Here is a 20,384-nt window from a genome sequence, read left to right on the forward strand (position 1 = left end):
GCATCAGTATTAGGTCTGACAATGGCTCTGAGAATTTCATGTCAATACCTAATAGCAGATAGGGTATTGCTGACTACTATGTAGAGGTTTCTGTGATCCTCCAAGGATATGTCTCCATATACCATCACTGACCCACTGCCAAACTGGGCATGGTGGATGATAATCCAGGCAACGTTAACATTCACCATGGAGTCTCTAGACTATTTCATGTCTGTCACATGAACTCTGTTAGGCGTCAGGTTTCTGCGTCTGCTCTGCAGGAATCCAGACCCTTACATTCTGCGGTCTCTTGCTGTTTATCTACCACAGAGGAGATTGCCCTGCAGCAAATCTCTCCAGGGGCTAAGTCCCTCTGTCCTCCTACTGAGCATGCTCATGCGATGATTTCCCATTGGAGATCGGGAGTCATGTGCTCAGGTCCTGCTCTAGATCTCATTGGTCCATCTCGGAGATCTGGAAGCTTCCGGAAGGTCCCGGCTGCTATAAAAAGCTCGCATGGCCGTTCCGCCATGCACTAGTATAGTCTCTAGTTGCTACTGTGTGAATGATGATGGATGTATGATTCTGGTGAATGACTCATTTGAAACCCCTTCCCTCTGATATTACATATGTGGACAGCGACTAAACTTAGAGTCAGCGCCAGCGCGCCACTACTACATCATCCACAGTTGCTAGCGTCCGACATTGCGCTTGCATACTAGCTTTGGCGTCTAGCGGCAGCATCCTACGCCGCGCTGCAGTTGCAGCTCTCCTTGGCGTCCGCAGTTGCAATGCGACGTCGCACGCACGGTAGGTCTAGACGGACGCAGTTCCGCTGTCTTTGGCTCTGCTCCTGTGACCAGATACCGTGTGTGCATTTACTCTGAGTACTCTGACTCCAACAGGCTCAGCCTTTTTGTATTTGTCTTTGTTGGCACCTCTGTGACTTAACAGAGATTGCTCTGCGCACCTGGGTGACGTTTAACCCACGTGCGCATTTCCGCCATATTGCTTGCCTGCCACCACTTAGCAGTAGTTATATCATCTACTGCACGGTGGACCCCAAGCGGCGAACACACTTTATTATTATTTTTATTTAGTGCGTTCCGCCGTTCCTAACATTATATTAGCGCCAGGGTCTGGCTAGTGATGGCAGAACAGCAGCAACTTTTACAGTATATTTAGCAGCTGGAGGGCCGGTTGGCTACTCTTGAGAGTGCTATCTCAGCTGCGAAATCCACTGAAGCTGCTGTACAGGCAATCGCAGACGCGGTTTCACGTATGTCCACGTCCTCCCACGCGCCGACAGTTACCCGCCTCCCGTTGCCCGATAAATTTTCTGGCGATGGCGCCTCCTGTAGGGGTTTCGTCAGCCAGTGCTCTATCCAGCTGGAGTTACTGGCTGCGCGATTTCCTACGGAACGGGCCAAGGTGGGGTTTATTGTTTCCCTTCTGTCGGGCAAGGCGTTGGAGTGGGCTACGCCACTATGGGAGCGTGGTGACCCAGAGGTTCGGACCGCTGCTCAGTTTTTAACAGCTATTAAACAGGTCTTCCTGGGACCACGGGTCACCCACGACACCTGTCTTCAGCTACTTGCTTTGACTCAGGGATCCCTCTCGGTTAGTCAGTATGCCGTTCGTTTTCGGACACTGGCTTCTGAGCTGGAGTGGTCTGACAAAGCCCTCATCCCTGTGTTTTGGAGAGGTTTGGCGGAGCATGTTAAGGATGCTCTCTCTACCAGAGGAGTTCCTGCAAGTTTGGAAGAGCTGATTGCCATTTCCACCCTCATTGATCTCCGTTTTTCGGAGCGCAGCCTGGAGCGTGCTCAATCCAAATGGAAGGTTACCTCGACTCCCAACTTTTTTGAGCTTTTTTGGAACCACCCGAGCCAGAGACTCCACTCCCAGAGCCCATGGAGTTGTCTCGTGCCGTTCTCGAGGCGCGTCCGGCACAAAACTACATTTGCGGTTACCATTGTCAACATGCTGTTTCTCAGGACAACAGTGCCCCGCAATGGCCAAACTCTGTGCCGCCGGGCAAGACCTTTGTCCCTCCCCGCCTTCGGCCGAGGGTTCTCGCGTGGGCACACGCCTCCAGGAGGGGTGGTCACTGTGGCTACATGCAGACCACAAAACTCCTGGCGGGGTCGTATTGGTGGCCGCACAGGGCTCGGGAAGTTAAAAAGTATATTCGGGCCTGCGCCTTTTGTGCTCGGAATAGCTTCCTTAAACAGAGAGTGGAGACGCCAGCCGACACACTGCGGCGTTCCACTTTAGCTTCTGCTCCTGGCGATTTTGCCACCCCCATTGTCTCCCACGCGTTCCTTCTCAAACCTGGCGACCTTGCCGCCTCTGATGCCTTCCACGTGTCCCGGTTTTCCTTGTCACCTACCGGGACATCAGACTTGCCTTCGGACGGGTCTGAGGCCTATGCCCCTGATGGGCACAAGGTGGTGGAATGGAAGGCTCAGGGAGGAGGGGGCCCTAGGAGGGGGGTAATGTTAGGCATCAGGTTTCTGCGTCTGCTCTGCAGGAATCCAGACCCTTACATTCTGCGGTCTCTTGCTGCTTATCTAGCGCAGAGGAGATTGCCTTGCAGCAAATCTCTCCAGGGGCTAAGTCCCTCTGTCCTCCTACTGAGCATGCTCATGAGACGATTTCCCATTGGAGATCGGGAGTCATGTGCTCAGGTCCTGCTCCAAATCTCATTGGTCCATCTCGGAGATCTGGAAGCTTCCGGAAGGTCCCGGCTGCTATAAAAAGCGTGCATAGCCGTTCCGCCATGTGCTAGTATAGTCTCTAGTTGCTACTGTGTGAATGATGATAGATGTATGATTCTGGTGAATGACTCATTTGAAACCCCTTCCCTCTGATATTACGCATGTGGACAGGGACTAAACTTAGAGTCAGCGCCAGCGCGCCACTACCACATCATCCACAGTTGCTAGCATCCGACATTGTGCTTGCGTACTAGCTTTGTCATCTAGCGGCAGTGTCCTATGCCGCGCTGCAGTTGCAGCCCTCTGTTATGAATGGGTCACCGAAGAGGAACAACAAAAAGCTAAGTCCCAGAAAACCAGAGAGGTTGGTTACTATGCAGATTGCAGATCCCTGATCTTAACCACACAACTAACAGTAGCAGTGGAGCGTTCCTACGTTGTTCCTAGACGCCTCGTCACCACCGGAGGACTACATAACCCTAAAGCAAGAAAAGGGAAAACTAACTGCCCCAGAGCAGACCCCAAAGGAAAAGACAGCCCCCACACATGTATTGACGGTGAAGCAAGATGAAAACACATACACAGGCAGAAAAATAGGCTGAGCAAACGATGGGGCCCGACTAACTAGAAAGGACAGGAAAGGAAAGCCACTGTCTGCAATCTGCCAAAAAACCCTACCAAAAATAATGTCCAACACGTCTGATAGCAAAATTAACCCTGAAAACACTAGACTTCTCCCACTATATCAGCACTCTGAAATATTCTGAAACAGAGCAAAAAGAGGCCAATCTAATAAGGGACAAAAAAGGAAATTGGCAAATACAGATAAATAGGGGTGGAAGTTCAGCATGGCCCCAGCAGGGGCAAGCTGACCACACAAGAAACTGAATTGACCAAAAAGCACAAGTGTGAACATTAGCAAAAAACAAACTTAACTTAAGAAGACTGGAAGAGAGCTGAAGTCCAAGACCTGAGAAGCAGACTGAATCACCAGCAGCAGGATAGGGCGTCGGCTGTCTTATATCCAGTCTGACACTCGAGAGATCCAAACGTTATCCTTCTCATCAGGTGGCAGATCACTACCACTTAAACCAACCTCAATACCTCCTGTCACCACCAGAGGGAGATCGGAAGGAGAACTCTCAACTGGAGGAGCAGAAAATGAGCTCATAACAGCCCTCCTTGGCGTCCGCAGTTGCGACGTCGTACGCACGGTAGGTCTAGACGGACGCAGTTCCGCTGTCTTTGGCTCTGCTCCTGTGACCAGATACCGTGTGTGCACTCTGAGTACTGTGACTCCAACAGGCTCAGCCTTTTTGTATTTGTCTTTGTTGGCACCTCTGTGACTTAACAGAGATTGCTCTGCGCACCTGGGTGACGTTTAACCCACGTGCGCATTTCCGCCATATTGCTTGCCTGCCACCACTTAGCAGCAGTCATATCATCTACTGCACGGTGGACCCTGAGCGGCGAACGCACTTTATTATTATTTTTATTTAGTGCGTTCCGCCGTTCCTAACAAACTCAGTGTGAACTTGCTCTTATGAAATGTACACACCAGTAGCCCACTTGAGGTTATTTTGAAGGGCTCTGGCAGCGCTCCTTCTGTTCTTCCTTGCACAAAGGTGCAAATACCAGTCCTGCTGCTGGTTTCACGCTATTTTATAGCCCTGTCTAGTATTCCTTGTGTACCAACCCATGTTGTTGCCAGTCTACCCATTTCTACCACTTGTTTAAAATCAAAGTGTAAGATTTGCAGAACAGCCAAGCATTACACAGAGGAGATGCCTGCCTAGCTCCATCTTACCTACAACAGGAAACAAGGACTGGGGGCACTTATCATACTTTCCAGCCAGGTAGCATGATATGCACGTGATCTAAACTCACCATATTTTCTGCCATTGTAGTGCTGGTGAAGCATCAGTGCTAATAGTGAAGGGCATGAAGACACCAAATCCAATGGTGCACAAACCATAGGAGCAGACTATGCTCTTGTAGAGAGGGGACCCTGCCACCACTGGTCCTTTACTATCGATTTTTGAGAACGTGCTAATTGCCGTTCTACAGAGGAACTGCATTATTAGTAAGCAAGGGGATAGAGGTCCAGGCCCATGGCTGGAGGAACCTGGTATAGATGGGAAAATAAAACTAACACCTTTCTGTCCTTAGCGCCATAATGATAGGACCATCTTGATGACGTGTCTGTGCTCTACTTTGTACAACATTGGCATGACATGTCCTTAACAATAGGAAAAAAATGGCTCTTAAAGGGATTGTCCCATCTGTGCAATCTATCAATATCCTATATTAGGGTAGGTTGTCTCTGCATTACATGGACAAACATTTATTTGATTGGCCAATTACATTTCTCCTGTACAAGTTGACTTTTTCCGATGGTGAAGTGGCTCGACTTAGAAGTTGTTCACTTAGATTAGTCCCCTTTCCATTGGTCAGATTCCCTGTACATGAGATTACTTCTGGGATCTAGCTGCTGAAGCCATAGGGATGAGCTATAATTCCCAGGGGAAGCTAGTAGTACTAAAGGCTCAGTCAAACGATTGAGTTTTTGGGTCTGTTTGCTGCCTGTTTTCTCAACAGACCGCACATGGACAGCACAAGGACCATTTGTAGCCAATATGTTTATGTTCTGTTTTGGGAAAAAACCTTAGTAGGTACGATTTTGTTCTAATTTATGGATCAGAATACAGTATGCAATAGAAGGTAGATCCTTCACCCGTCCACAATACGGATGAGCATGCGGAGCCAGTTGTGAGACCATTTGGCAGACTGTCCATTTTTTTTTTAATTCAGCCATATGAACCTGGCCATTAAAGTCAATAGGCAACCAGATCATAAAGACATTATTGCATCAGCTCCTCCAGAGCAAGAACTACTGAGGGAACCTATCTCTTTATATAATCCATACTCTCTACTATGGAACATGAAAAGGATTTGTGCAAATCTAATACCATTTGTGTATACAAATATTCGTGCAGCTAAATTCACGCTGAAATCTACGAGACAAAAATTGTCCACGTTCTGGTTGCATAAATTATTTTAATCAACTTTCAGAAAAGACAAATACATAAGTTTTTGAAATGACTTCCATACATTTCAATATACTGTATTTTGTCCATCTGTCAACAAGCTTTCATATTCCCACATTAAAAAGTATTTTAGGCTGAGCTGCAAGCTACGAATGTACAGCTGTCTTCACCTCTTCATCATCTGCCCCATAGTCTGCTGTCACCCGTCTATCCAACAGAATGAGTTCAAGCGCATGCTCAACGTTGTCATCAGTCATGGTTGTGGACGGGCGAATGGCTCCTTCTTCATGGCTGACCATTTTGTGATTTTCTTTGACCATCTCTATCCATTCATACTCATTAATCAATAAATATTGGCATCAGACGTACACTCAGACCGCAAAAAAACGAATACACATTGATCTTGTAGATCTTGTAGATCTACTTTCGGGATGATTGTTTTCTTTCACCATTAACACTCATTGTTTTGTATACTTTTTCCAATCACCTCTCATGAATGTATGCTGGGATATTATATTAGATGTTTGTGTATTTAATGATTTCCTAGGACAAGAATGCATGACCAGTCGGCCTTATGCCATTCTGTTTAGTCCCCAATTATCTGGTCAGAGACCTGCTTGTGTGCCTCTGGTGACTGCTCACATATGTTTTATATGTCAAAGAGAAAAATAATGGCGATTAGCAAAGGGGCATGGATGGGTAAATGCTATTGACGCCCTGTGTAGCCATCTTTAGGACCTCAAAATATTGGTAAAAATGGGGGTCTCCTGATTCCTGGATGGCACTCAAAAAAGGACTAGATGAAGTGGAGAATTGGCCATGCAGTAGTGAACTTAGCAACTGTGAAAAGTTGAACCTCCATTCTGGATTGGCAAGACAACCCAATTAGTTAGAGATTGTATCTCACAACACAAATCCATCATTAGATGAGAGAGATTGACTCTCTTACTGCTGTTTCATTTTTTTAAATTGGGCAACGGACTATAGTAATTGAAGTTTCAGGTCCTTGAACAGATCCCACCACATAGGAGATTTGGCAACTGAACTCAGCAACTCAAAAAGAGGGAAGTGTTGTGGATCTTTAATTTAAGTTTGGATCTTTTATTTTAGGGTCTAAATAAAGATTTTGATATTGCCAGCTTTAATTCTTAAACTAGCATGTCTTTTTCTTCATCCATAGGAACGCTGTCATGGTCACGTGTGGCTGGACACAGTGCCTCCAGCAGGGCGGATTTAGATGACATGCGTGACCCTGGATACACCGCCTCCAGTTGGGCAAATTTAAATAATAAAACGTGCAGCTGAATACGCCACCTCCAAAAGGCGAATTTCGGAAATACACTTATGTCTGGAAACCCCGCCTCCAGTAAGGCGAATTTAAACAATAAAAGGGAAAACCTGGGTAACAATAACAATGGTGGCCCTGCGATAGGGAACGGGGATGTGGAGACCTCCTGCACTCCCCTGGGTCAGTGTCTCTACACTCCTAACGTTCCCTAGGCCGGTTCCGCACCGGGTGCCGATCAGGAACCTAAAAACCCTGACTCGTCCTGCACCTAAACCCTCACTAGTGAAGTGGACTGTGTGGAAACTAATCCCACCACTGCACTAAAACACACTTAAGGAAAAGAGACAAAACAGGGAAACACCACTTAGCTTTGCTCTGTTGCTTACGCTCCCAGCAACAGAACCCACCACCTGCGTGCATCTTTTCCTCCGACAGGATCCAACACCATAGTGCAGCCTTGGAGCAAACAGAGTCCACCACCTGCGTGCAGCTGTCCAGAAACAGAGTCCAGCATATGAGTCCAGCTTTCCAGCAAAAGAGTCCAGCATCTTGAGTCCAGCTTTCCAGCAACCGAGTCCAGCATCATGAGTGCAGCTCTACACCATAGCTGCAACTCCACCAAGCCATGCCAACCCTCCTCGCAGACTCCATAGCTGCCACTCCAGGACTCTCACTGAGCTGCCTGGGACTCTCCTTCAGCTCCATCCTTCCCCCAGGCTTGCTTGTAACTGAGGACTATCACCAACAGTGATTACCACACCTGACACTCTTTTATAGAGCAATCACACCTGTTTTATAATTACGTGCACTAACAAAAGAAAATAGAGTGCAATGACACTCACCGCCACCGGGGGGAAAACTTAGAAGAAACGACACACAGTGCAATAATCCTAATGGCCACCAGGGGCAAAAACCAAACTTTAGCACACAGCTAAAGGGAAAAAAAAGGTTACTTGTACATTTTCTCTGTCATATCCAACCTGGATCATGACAACCGCTCATCCCCCTAAGACCCCATATCCTGATGTCACTGGGTATTATATTGGTACAATCTATGTCCCCTTCAGTCCCCTGTTTTTATTTTTTAGTTTCTATTTCTTTATTTATTTTTAGTTCCTGATTTCCCCCTTTTTATTTCATTTTCACTTTTAATTTGATTTTATTTTTTATCAGGGGACTGACCCCTGGTGAAGTCAGTCATGGCGAAACATGTCGGTGAAGCTATGAGTGAATTTTAATCAGCTCTAGTGGTTTTGCAACTGACAACTATAATTGTCCAGAGAAAAGCTGTCCTAGCTAGTGGACTGCAGCCATTAATCTAAAGTTGACCATGAGAAAAGCATGGAGATTGCAAATCGATCCCTACTACTTTCAAGGACTGTCCCTGAGCCTTGTTAATGGACATTGCAAATGCCAGTCGAACTGGAAACTGGAGGCGTTTAAAATCAAAAGGCAAATCAGATGGAATGAGTGGAATTCTTGGAATGAAAATGTCCTCTCCTTTGGCACATCCTGTTGCTGAGCTGTGTATCTTCTAATCCTACCCTGTGTGATACCGTCTACTGAGCTGTGTATCTAATTCTGTCCTGTGGGATACTGTCTTCTGAGCTGTGTATCTAATCCTGTCCTGTGTGATACTGTTTGCTGAGCTATGTACCTAATCCTATCCTGTGTAATACTGTCTGCTGAGCTGTTTATCTAATCCTATCCTATGTGATACTGTCTGCTGAGCCGTGTATGTAATCCTGTCTTGTGTGTTACTGTCTGCTGAGCCGTGTATCTAATCCTATCCTGTGTGACACTGTCTGCTGAGCTGTGAATCTAATCCCATCCTGTGTGATACTGTCTGCTGAGCCGTGTATCTAATCCTATCCTGTGTGATACAGTCTGCTGAGCTGTGTATCTAAACCTATCCTGTGTGATACAGTCTGCTGAGCCATTTATTTAATCCTATCCTGTGTGATACAGTCTGCTGGGCCGTGTATCTAATGCTATCCTGCGTGATATTGTCTGCTGAGCCATGTATCTAATCCTATCCTGTGTGATACTGACAGCTGAGCCATGTATCTAATCCTATCCTGTGTGATACTGACTGCTGATCAGTGTATCTAATCCTATCCTGTGTGAAACTGACTGCTGGGCAGTGTATCTAATCCTATACTGTGTGATACTGTCTGCTGAGCCGTGTATCTAATCCTATCCTGTGTGATACTGACTGCTGAGCCGTGTATCTAATCCTATCCTGTGTGATACTGACTGCTGAGCCGTGTATCTAATTCTATCCTGTGTGATACTGTCTGCTGAGCCGTGTATCTAATCCTATCCTGTGTGATACTGACTGCTGAGCCGTGTTTCTAATCCTATCCTGTGTGATACAGTCTGCTGACCTGTGTATCTAATCCTATCCTGTGTGATACAGTCTGCTGAGCTGTGTATCTAATCTTATCCTGTGTGATAGTCTGCTGAGCCGTGTATCTAATCCTATCCTGTGTGATACAGTCTGCTGACCTGTGTATCTAATCCTATTCTGTGTGATACTGACTGCTGAGCCGTGTATCTAATCCTATCCTGTGTGATACTGGGCTTCCCCTGATGTCTGTGTCAGAGGGTGGTCTGTGTCGGCACGGTAATAAATTGTGTTATTTCCAGCTTTACAGAAGGACGATAACACCTTAGAAATGATAAGAGTAAGGCTGTGTGCCCACGTAGCATTTTTTTAAGCGTTTCCGCTGCGATTTTAAATGTGCGATTCTGCCGCGGAAACGCTTCAAAAAAAGCATTCCATGCATTCCTAATAGAAAACGCACATGTTGTGCCAATGGTGCGTTTTTTACCGCTGCGGAATCGCTTAGTGGTAAAAAACGCAGCAAGTTCATTAATTTTGCGGAATCGCCCGTGAATCCGCATACCATCAATTGTATGGGCAGAAACGCTTAGGGAAACGCATGCAAAAACGCTTGACAAACGCTTAAGAAAGCGCGTCAAAAACTGCATGCGTTTTCCCAGGAGCAGGGTGTGCGATTCTGCTCAGGAATATTCTGCTTGAGAATCGCTACATGGGCACATAGCCTAATAGGCCTCAGTTACCAGAACTGTCTACAAGTTTTATATACAGTATATAGATTGCACCTTATAGTATGGTATATTTCACTCTTTCTGTAGCTAATCTCCGGTTTGCCTCGTTCTCCCTGGTGTGGGATATAGCATACCATTTCTTTATCCCTGAGGATTATTGGGGTATTATATGGTGCTCTCTATATACATTGATGCATGGCTTATACTAATTCTATGCACCATTGCCAGCAATATTTATAAAAGATGATGTATCATTACGCTGCTATGTTTAGCTTTTAGTATGTCACCGTGGCCCATGTTTGTTCCTGACTATGTGCGGCTCAGGTTGTTTAATTGATATTTTATATATTTTTAAGCTTGTATACCAATAAAAGCTGTATATATTTTAGGTGTGCGCATCACTAGTGTATCTCCTTTTTCTGCCTCACGTCTTATGTTCTTTGATACACGATGCAGCAGCCTGTAGTGGTAAGGCTACTTTCACATTAGCGTTTTTTAGAGCAGCGCTTCGTGCGCAATAGAAACGCATCATGCGTTTTTCATGCGTTTGCGTTTTTAGGCGCATGCGATTTAACCAGTTTCTAGCCATCTTAACTCTTAAAACGCATGCAATTTCAAAGGCAGGCGTGCGCATGGACATGCGCACGCCTGCATTCCCATAGACTGTAATGTATTGGCGCATTCCTTGCGCATGCGTTTTTTTTACGCCATTGGACGGACCCAAAAATGCAACAGGTTGCGTCTGGCGCGCCTAGGCGCACACTACAAAAAGACACACGTGCACGAAAACGCATACGAACGCGTGCAAACGCTAGACCATGTGCCCGCCATGTTAAACACACTGGAGCGTGGAGCATGTGCATGGACGCGCACAATGCGCTGCTCTAAAAAACGTTAATGTGAAACCAGCCTTATCTAGGCTGTGCACTAGTGATGAGTGAGTATACTCGTTGCTCGGGTGTCCTCCGAGTATTTTGGTGTCCTCTGAGATTTTGTTTTCGTTGTCTCAGCTGCATGATTTGCGACTTGTAGACAGCCTGAATACATGTGTGGATGCCTGTTTATTAGGGAATTCCCACATGAATTCAGCCATTCTACAAGTCGCAAATCATGCAGCTGAGACAACGAAAACGAAATCTCCGAGCACGCCAAAATACTCGGAGACCACCCGAGCATGTCTGGGGGAACCCGAGTTAGGCTGGAGTCACACACAACGTAGAGAAATACGGACCATATTTTACAGCCGTAATACGCATAAATGGTCCCTAAATAGTGATCCGTATGTCATCTGTTGTCAGGGTGTGACCGCGTATTTTTCTCATGTAAGCATCCGTATGCCGTTTTTTTCTCGCAGGCTTGCAAAACAGACATATAATGGAGCCCAATGACAGGTTTTCAAATCCAAACGAAAGAATAGATCTAGACACATAGAATACATATATATATACACTTGTCACTGAGACACATATATATATATATATATTTATATTTCACAGAGTTCTTCATAACAGAATAACATCTAATTATTATCATAACATCTAATTATTAGTCAGGGACATATAAAAAAAACATGAAATGAAATGGTTTACTGTATGTAAACCATGTGTCATTTCATGTCGGGTTGGGGAATGATTTGACAGAAGCCGGCAATTGAATTATCGGCTATTCTGTTATGAAGAACTCTGTGAAATATAAATATATATATGTGTCTCAATGACGTGTGTAATGTGTGTATTGTAGGGATTCAACTCGCTCAGGAGTAACGGGAGTCAATCAGGAGGCACGTTCCTTTAAAAGTTCATAGGGTTTATTGCTTCATAACCCATAAAGCAGCACATAACACAAGGAATAGCCTTTAGCTCAGGCAAAAACAAGCATAAGTGTCCATGATTTCAGGTTCAGTCCTATAGCCTCAGCAAACACAGGAGGCTTATCCCTTCTCACATACAGCCAATATACATAGGCCTCCCCGGGTCAGCAGCCTCAGCACGTGGTCTTCAGGAAGGTAGCACACCTTCTTCCACCTAGGCCTGCCGGGACCTTCCACATGGCCCAATCGGATCCATGCGCTCTCTCTCATGTGATCTACTCTGGTTACCTTATATGGTCCGTAGCCACGCCCACCGAGTCACATGGCTATGACCTCATCACAGGTCCTTCAAGCATACACACACATATACTTTATTGTGACACTCATAAACACACCCCTTGGTGGATTTGTAGATAGCTCTCGCTGACACAGTGTAACAACAGCGCAGCAGTGCCTCTGCTGATCAACACACATTTTCCATCTTCCATCCCAAGGTCAGTGAATTCAAGTGAATGGGGTCTGGGTTCGGGTCCGGCTACTGTTCTGGTACCCAAACCCAAACTTTTTTTTAACTGTTCGGCCAACTACCGGACCCGAACATCTAGGGGTCTGCCCATCTCTAGTCATGATGTAAGGTACCAAACACCTACAGTGAAACATGGTGGTGGCAATGTTATGATTTGGGGTTGCTTTTCTACATCTGCCATTGGCCCTCTGCATAGAATTGATGGAAATATAAATGCTACCATGGATAAACTGGAGATGGTAATGCTGCCACATGGTAACATTAAAGTAGGCAGGGGCTGGAAATACCTTCAAGACAATGATACAAAGCACACATCCAATTTAGTAAAAAATTGGTAAGGAAAGAAAAATGTTCGCCTGTTGCAATGGCCAAGCCAATCACCTGATTTAACCCCTACAGAGCATTTTTGGGATGGGTTAAGGCGATGGAGTTGGGGGCCTATGAATTGTTTGCAGATTTGCAAATTCAGTGGAGTAAGATCCCTCAGGATGTCTTGAATACCTGAGTGGCTTCAATGCCCCGTCGGTGCCGTGCAGTATTTAAAGCAAGAGGCTATGCTACAAAATACTAAGTTATGGCATTGTAAACGATTAATTACTCAGTCTATATTGTGATCAGTAAATAGTACATGCAAAACATTTAGCAGTCAGTTTTCTTTAATTCAATGACCATACCTATATTCTAAAGCATTTGGGGTTAAAATTAAGGTCTTACAGGATGACAACTTCGCGCACTTTCAATTCATCACAACAACCAGACAGAAGTAATCACATTCTAAAAAAAATGCAAATCTTTTGGTTGTCACTTGCCACTGTATATGTTTATGCTTATGCTGTATATCCGTGTATAACCACTCTTCTTTCTTATAATTGCATTGCACTAAAGGGACTCTGCCGGAGGCTACGTGCTCTTATGTGATATCCATTTGTTCTATATTTCTCAGTTTTCCTCCTGCTTTATACCACATGTGATACTACACATGATTTCACATGTCATGTATCTGTTTATGTTTATTTTGACAGTTTGTCATCCTTTTTGTTGTTTTTGCATATTGCATGTTTGGGAGAGGTCTGGTTGACTGAAACATTACGCATGTATGCACAGTGCTGGATTGTACACAATAAAGTGAAGATTTTCCTTTGATTTTGGAGTGCCAGAATCTTTCCTCCACAAGTCTTGAACATCGTTTGGCTGAGGGGCAGGGAGGTGTGGAGTGAATCCAAAGTCAGAGAAGCTGAAGATGGAACAGGTGCCCTCTGGAGAACATCCAGGTGACAGAAAATTCGCTAAAGAAGCTAGATCATTTTTTTTTGTTAAAAATTTTCCTAGTTCAACTTGTTCTTCCAGTTAACACACATCTACAGCCAGTGGCAGAATGGTGATTTGCAAGTTATCACTGGAATCCAAGAGTGGACAGCTATAGCGGTTTTCCTATCTTCAAGATCCTATCTCAATATGTAGTAGGTGTAAAAATAATAATATTAGCAAATAGCAATTAGAAATGTAGAATAGTTCTTCTGATTCACTGTTGCTTACCCCATGTACAGGGCAATGCAGTAGCTCAGATAACCATGGTTATGACCATTCATATAGTGACAGCTAGTTAGTGATCGTAACCATGGATGCCAAAGCTAATGTAGTGCAACGTAATGTAAGAGACGTCGTGAATCAGAGCAACTATACTACAGGGTGGGCCATTTATATATGTCAAGAGTGGGAGAAGAGGGTTGCATTGACAATCCAACACAATGGGCAGCACTTTGGATACATTTTATAAGAGGTCATAAACTTGCCAATAACTCATGAAAGAATAAAATTATGTTAAAACTAAGCACACCATTGCGTTTCCTGTGAAATTCTCAATATCTTTGATGTGTCACATGACCCTCTTCCCATTGGAAAAAATAAAGTTGGATCCAAAATGGCCGACTTCAAAATGGCCGCCATGGTCACCATCCATCTTGAAAAGTTTCCCCCTCCCATATACTAATGTGCCACAAACCAAAAGTTGATACCAACCATTCCCATTTTATTTAGGTGTATCCATATAAATTTCCCACCCTGTACATGTGGCTATTATCAAGCTCCTTCTCCTTTCTACCATTCCCTAGGCCATGGGGTACGTGCAATAAGGTTTATTTTAGGGTATGATTTTTAGCTAAAAGGTAACCTCTGGATCATAGGGGTAGCTATATTATTATTATTTATTATTATAGCGCCATTTATTCCATGGTGCTTTACATGTGAGGAGGGGTATACATAATACAAGTACAGTAATATTAAACAATACAAGGCACGACTGGTACAGGAGGAGAGAGGATCCTGCCTCGAGGGCTCACAATCTACAAGGGATGGGTGAGTATACAGTAGGTCCCAGCCGACATCACTGCCCTCGCTGAGACCGCTGACGCAGCCGACAATGCTGACGCAGCCGCCCCCGCTGACAGTACTGACTGTGAGATACAAGGTCTGTGAACGGGACTTAGGCGTGTGTCGATTCGGCACAGCGAACCGAGCTGCCCATTGTAAACTGTGTTTGGGCAGTGCTGCAAATCTCCGTAGTGTTGGGACACTCACCGCTGAGGATAAGGACGTATCCCTCTTCATCACCTCATCAGCTGGACTCAAGACACGCATCAGGATCCCGAGGATTCGCCGCCATCATCAGGACCATGGGAGGACACCGCCAAGGTCAAAAGATAATACATCATTTACCTTAGGATTGTGACAGACCCCCCACTACGACGCAATCTAGGCAGCAACAGTCACAGACAGAAGTTCAACCGTGACTGGCGCCTGAGTGATAAGTTATATTTTATTGTATTGTCGGCTTTACTTGTCCCTGTTCCTTAAGTTATCCCCATTAGCCTTCTGCTGTATTAGGGAACATTATCCCTCTATTTTCTCCCTGCGTGGAGTTTCTACTGTATAATAAACCCCTTTCACCCTTGGCCTGTGTACAGTCCGTTACTGCATCCTACGTGCCTGTAGTCTCCTCACAATACAGTTTTGGTGGGTGTAACAGGGTCAGTGAGGGTGAGCCGACGTTGAGCGGGGTGTCACTTTTTCCCCATAGGGTGCCAACCTCTGTGGCAAAGTAGGGAAACCGTGAGACCTTTACTAGGGTCAATAATCCCTACCCACCGATACGTCTGACTTATTCCTGCTGTAGAGCCCCCTGTTTTATTATTATTGGTTAACAAAGTTTTGGATATAGTAGGTGGTTTTTTTTTAGTGTTGTTGATTAGTTGGGACCTATATTGGTATCTGAAATTGTGTAACCATCAGTCACTGGCCACACAAGGACCTGGGGAGCAGGTTCAAGCACTGGCCACACACGGACCAGAGGTGCAGGTTCAGGACCTAGCCACACAAGGACAGGGGTTCGGGGTCAGGACCTAGCCACACAAAGACCAAGGGTCTGGGTTTACGACCTAGCCAAACAGAAACCAGGGGTTTGGGTTCAGATCCTAGCCACTCTTACTAACTAATGAATACACTTTGCTTTGGCACCTACCTCCTGGGGAGGGTGCCTTTTATACCAAATGACCCCAAGCCATTGGCTGTGGGCATTTAAACAGTAAGTGCACGGCTGGAAACACAGTGTGGCGTGCACAGGAGCAGGAAGCAGGCAGCACACCGATGACATGGAGTTGACGATGGGCCGCGGTGGTGAGTATGTCGGCGTCCTTGCATGGAGAAGTTAGGGGAACCATCCAGGGACACCGGCGTGAGTGTAAGAGCAATCCTTGTACAATGTGCATGGAGGACATTATTAGGAAATTTGTGCAAAACCCCCCACAAAATTACTAGGTTCCACAAATTTCTATATATTTCAGAATAATTTGATTTGCATCAAATCGATTTGGTCATGTCTAATTCTTTGACATATGGATTTACTGTAAAATCATGTAGTCTTTAATAAAAATGTATGAAAAAAATAGACAACACTCCATATTGCTGCATTCATCGTGCCTTACATCATATATCCTGCAAATGCGTAATGTTTCATCTTCTGGTACTTTAAGTTTATCTGCATCTGCTTTCTTTTATAGCTTGAATACAGTCTAAGTACAAACTTTCATGAATTGTTTAGTTGAGCAATACAAATAATTCATGAGTATGACGGCTTTAAAGAAAATAGCATTGTGGACATGTGTCTGTGTATAAACTAAAACCCTGTGTTGCCGTTGCTGTTATCAATCAGGATTATATAAAGCCTGAGGAATGGCCGTTGACAAGGAATTACGGCTGAATTTATGCCTGGACAAGAAGGTTGATTTTTTGGATTCGGTGGAAAAAAAAACATTTTCAAATGATCTGTTAGGAAAATCGGAGTAAAAGGGGTTTTCCTGTTCACTAGAACAATGAGAGAATCAGAGCAGTGTTTTGTCGGCACGTGACTGCAACGATGCAAATTCCATCCATCAATCCCTCATAAATTCATCAATCCCTCTCTCATCCATCAATCTATCCCTCATCCATCCATTCCTCCCTCATACTTCCCTACCTCATCATCCATCTCCTCCCATCCATCCATCTATCCTTCATCTATCCATCATCTGTCCCTCATCCATCTATCCATCCATCTATCCATTCATCCCTTCCTCAATTCATCCATCTATCCATCATCTCTCCTTCATCCATCTATCCATCCATCTATCCATTCATCCCTCCCTCAACCATCCATCCCTTCCTCAATTCATCCATCTATCCATCAATCTATCCCTCATCCATCTATCCATCCATCCATCTATTCATTCATCCCTCCCTCAACCATCCATCCCTTCCTCAATTCATCCATCTGTCCATCCATCCATTCCTCCCTCATACATCCATCCATCATTCCCTCATCCATCCCTACCTCATCATCCATCTCCCCCCTCATCCATCCATCGATCCATCATCTCTCACTCATCCATCTATCCATTCATCCCTCCCTCAACCATACATCCCTTCCTCAATCCATCCATCTATCCATCCATCAATCCCTCCCTCATCCATCAATGCCTCCCTCAATCCATATATCCATCCATCTCTCCCTCATCCATCTATCCATTCACCTATCCATCCATCCCTCCCTCATCCATCCATCAGTCCCTCATCCATCCATCTCGCCCTCATCCATCTATCTTTCATCTCCCTCATTCATCTATCCATCCATCCCTCCCTTATCTATCTATCTATCTATCTATCTATCTATCTATCTATCTATCTATCTATCTATCTAGTCTACAGTTGCCGAGTCACGCGCCACACAGTGTAACCCAGAAATGGCTGTTGTCAAAGTCTATGGCGTGTCAGAATGAGGCTTCATAGACTTTGCCGGATTTGCTGGACTATGTCAGATTAAGTGGACTAAGTTGGACCTGCGTGGGATTTATTCTTTTTTTTTTTAAAAAAATAAAGTGGTGTACTGGAGAATATAGGGGAGTGTTTATTAAGTTAAGTATTTTGGTGTATGTTTTTCCTTTTTATTACTGGGCTAGTAATTGGGGTGCCTTGATAGACACCTTTCCATTACTAACCCCAGGGGTTGTTTCAAGCTGACAAATCACAGCTGATATTAAACCAATAAAGCATTTCCCTGATTGCCACCTCACCAGAGCAATCGAGAAGGGCCTAGGCTAAGTGCTAATGGGTCGCCCCCTCCCAGGGCTCTGGGGTACTCGGCACCGGGCCGGTGTCAGAGGAATGTGTCACAGCAGCGGTGACCCGGTCCGTGGCCCTGGGCGCCCAAGTAATGGGGGATGTAGTTAATGGTAGAATAGTTTGTGACGCCACCCGTGGTGTTCGGCAAGTATGGTGTTATGTTGCATACAGATCCGCTGGGACTGATGGTAGGGTGCAGCAATGATGTAAAAGCTCCCCACAGGTGGAGCTGTAGTCCCAGGGCAGTGTAGATGTAACCAGCACGGGGATGTAGCAGTGCTGGAAGCGTAGGGAACAGACAAGACACAGCGGTTGCAGTTTTGGTACCTTTACTTAATATATGCAGTCCAGGGTCCTGATTACAGATGGTATTGGAGCACGTTAGCCTGGAAGCAGATCAGGATTCTCTCTCAGCAGAAGGGCTGTGCAGTCTCCTTCCTTGCGCCTTGTGGTGTGAAGCACCCCAGTACTTAGTTACTCTGGAATGCCTCTCTTCAGATGTTCCTAGAACTATACTTGTATGACAGACAGCTGTAGCCTCTCTCGGGGACTCCTCTCCTGAGTCCTGGCTCTCTGTTCAATTGCTGTTCTGTCCCAAGTCTCTGATGGGAGCAGGGCATTTACAGCCTCCAACTCCTCTGGTATCTGTGGCAGGACCGTTAGTATCCGTTCCAACGTGGAGACCAGGCTCCAGTTATTACGCTCTTGCAGTGAAGGAGCTCTCCACCCGGAGCTCAACCTCCACTTTCCTCCACACGTCTGCACACGTGGACCTCCTTCAACTCACTGACCACTCCTTCCTCTCAGCCCTCAGGGAGCACCCCCTCCCCTTCATCCTGGTTCAGAGTTCCCCCTGCTGGCTCGGAGTGGAACTGTGTTGCATGCATTAGGTTAACTGCTGGAGAGACCCATCACTGCTTCCAAGCCTGGCATTACCCTCCCCTGGAGGAAGGCAAGGCCAGTGTGGCGACCATACCCCTGGGGGCGCCACACTAACATTGGCGCCTGCACCATTTCTGGGGAGGTTACGGGCTTGTATTTTTAGGCTGGGAAGGGCCCACTAACCAGGTACTTTCCTAGTCTGATAATATAACCCCACAGCTGTCTGCTTTACCTTGGCTGGTTATTAAAAATAGAGGGGACTGCACATCATTTTTTCTATGCATTTATTTATTTAGTTAATACAAAGCTGGACAATAAGCTCCATATGCCAGGCATTAAAGGGTGCAATTTTATAATGTCTTGTGCGATTGTGAAGTTATAACTGCTGGATATATAGTATCGATTTGTCTATCTCTCTATGTATCATTATCTTTGCAGATATTTAAAGGGAACCTGTCACCAGAAAAAAATGCTATTAACCTGCAGATATGGGGATAATCTGCAGGTTGATAGAATTACTAAACTGCCCAGAACCCACACGTTGCCAAAGGTTGCGGGGAGAAAATTAACGTTATTCCCCTCGCAGAGTTCCAGTTTCAGTCCCAGGGGCGGCGCCGGAGCTGATTCAGTCACTGCTCTGGAGTGTAAAGAGCTTTGGCTGTAACTGCGCCACCCGACCCACAGCCGGACCCAATCCAGAGCAAGTTTGAGTCAGGGCCGGGGGCGCAGTTACAGCCAGAGCTTTGTACAGTCCAGAGGAACAAAAGAGAGAAACAAAAAACTAAATTAATAGGGGTGTTGTATTTTACAATACAGCACAGACAAGCTTAAACAAAATTTTGGATTTCAGAGTCAGACAACCTTTATAAGGAATTATGAATGGTCCCCTGTAAATTCATTGGCGGCCTTCATAAAAGTAGCACTTTTTCCCTTAACACTATAGTGACTTTGTGGTTGTTAGAGAGATGGTCAAAACCAAGGCGAAGATGTGCCTCCAGGAGAAGTCTGTTGTGAATGGTGTGAACATGCTTTGTTCAGCTAAACATGCAAATGCTTTCATATTTTTTAAAAAATACACGCAAATTAGTTTTCAGATTTTTTCTTTAACTAAAAAATAGACATATTAGATATCAACTTGAAAATAGCTTGTCAACATAAAAATGCTGCCTACTAGTGATGAGCGAGTATGCTCGTTACTCGAGTTTTCCCGAGCATGCCTGGGTGGTCTCCGAGTATTTTGGATGTGCTCGGAGATTTAGTTTTCGTCGCCCCAGCTGCTTGATTTGCGGCTGCTAGACAGCCTGAATACATGTGGAGATTTCCTAACAAACAGGCATTCCTCACATGTATTCAGGCTGGCTAGCAGCCGCAAATCATGCAGCTGAGGCGACGAAAACTAAATCTC

The sequence above is a fragment of the Dendrobates tinctorius genome, unplaced genomic scaffold (genome assembly GCF_039654945.1).
Source record: "Dendrobates tinctorius isolate UK_male_01 unplaced genomic scaffold, ASM3965494v1 ptg000075l, whole genome shotgun sequence".
NCBI lineage: Eukaryota > Metazoa > Chordata > Amphibia > Anura > Dendrobatidae > Dendrobates > Dendrobates tinctorius.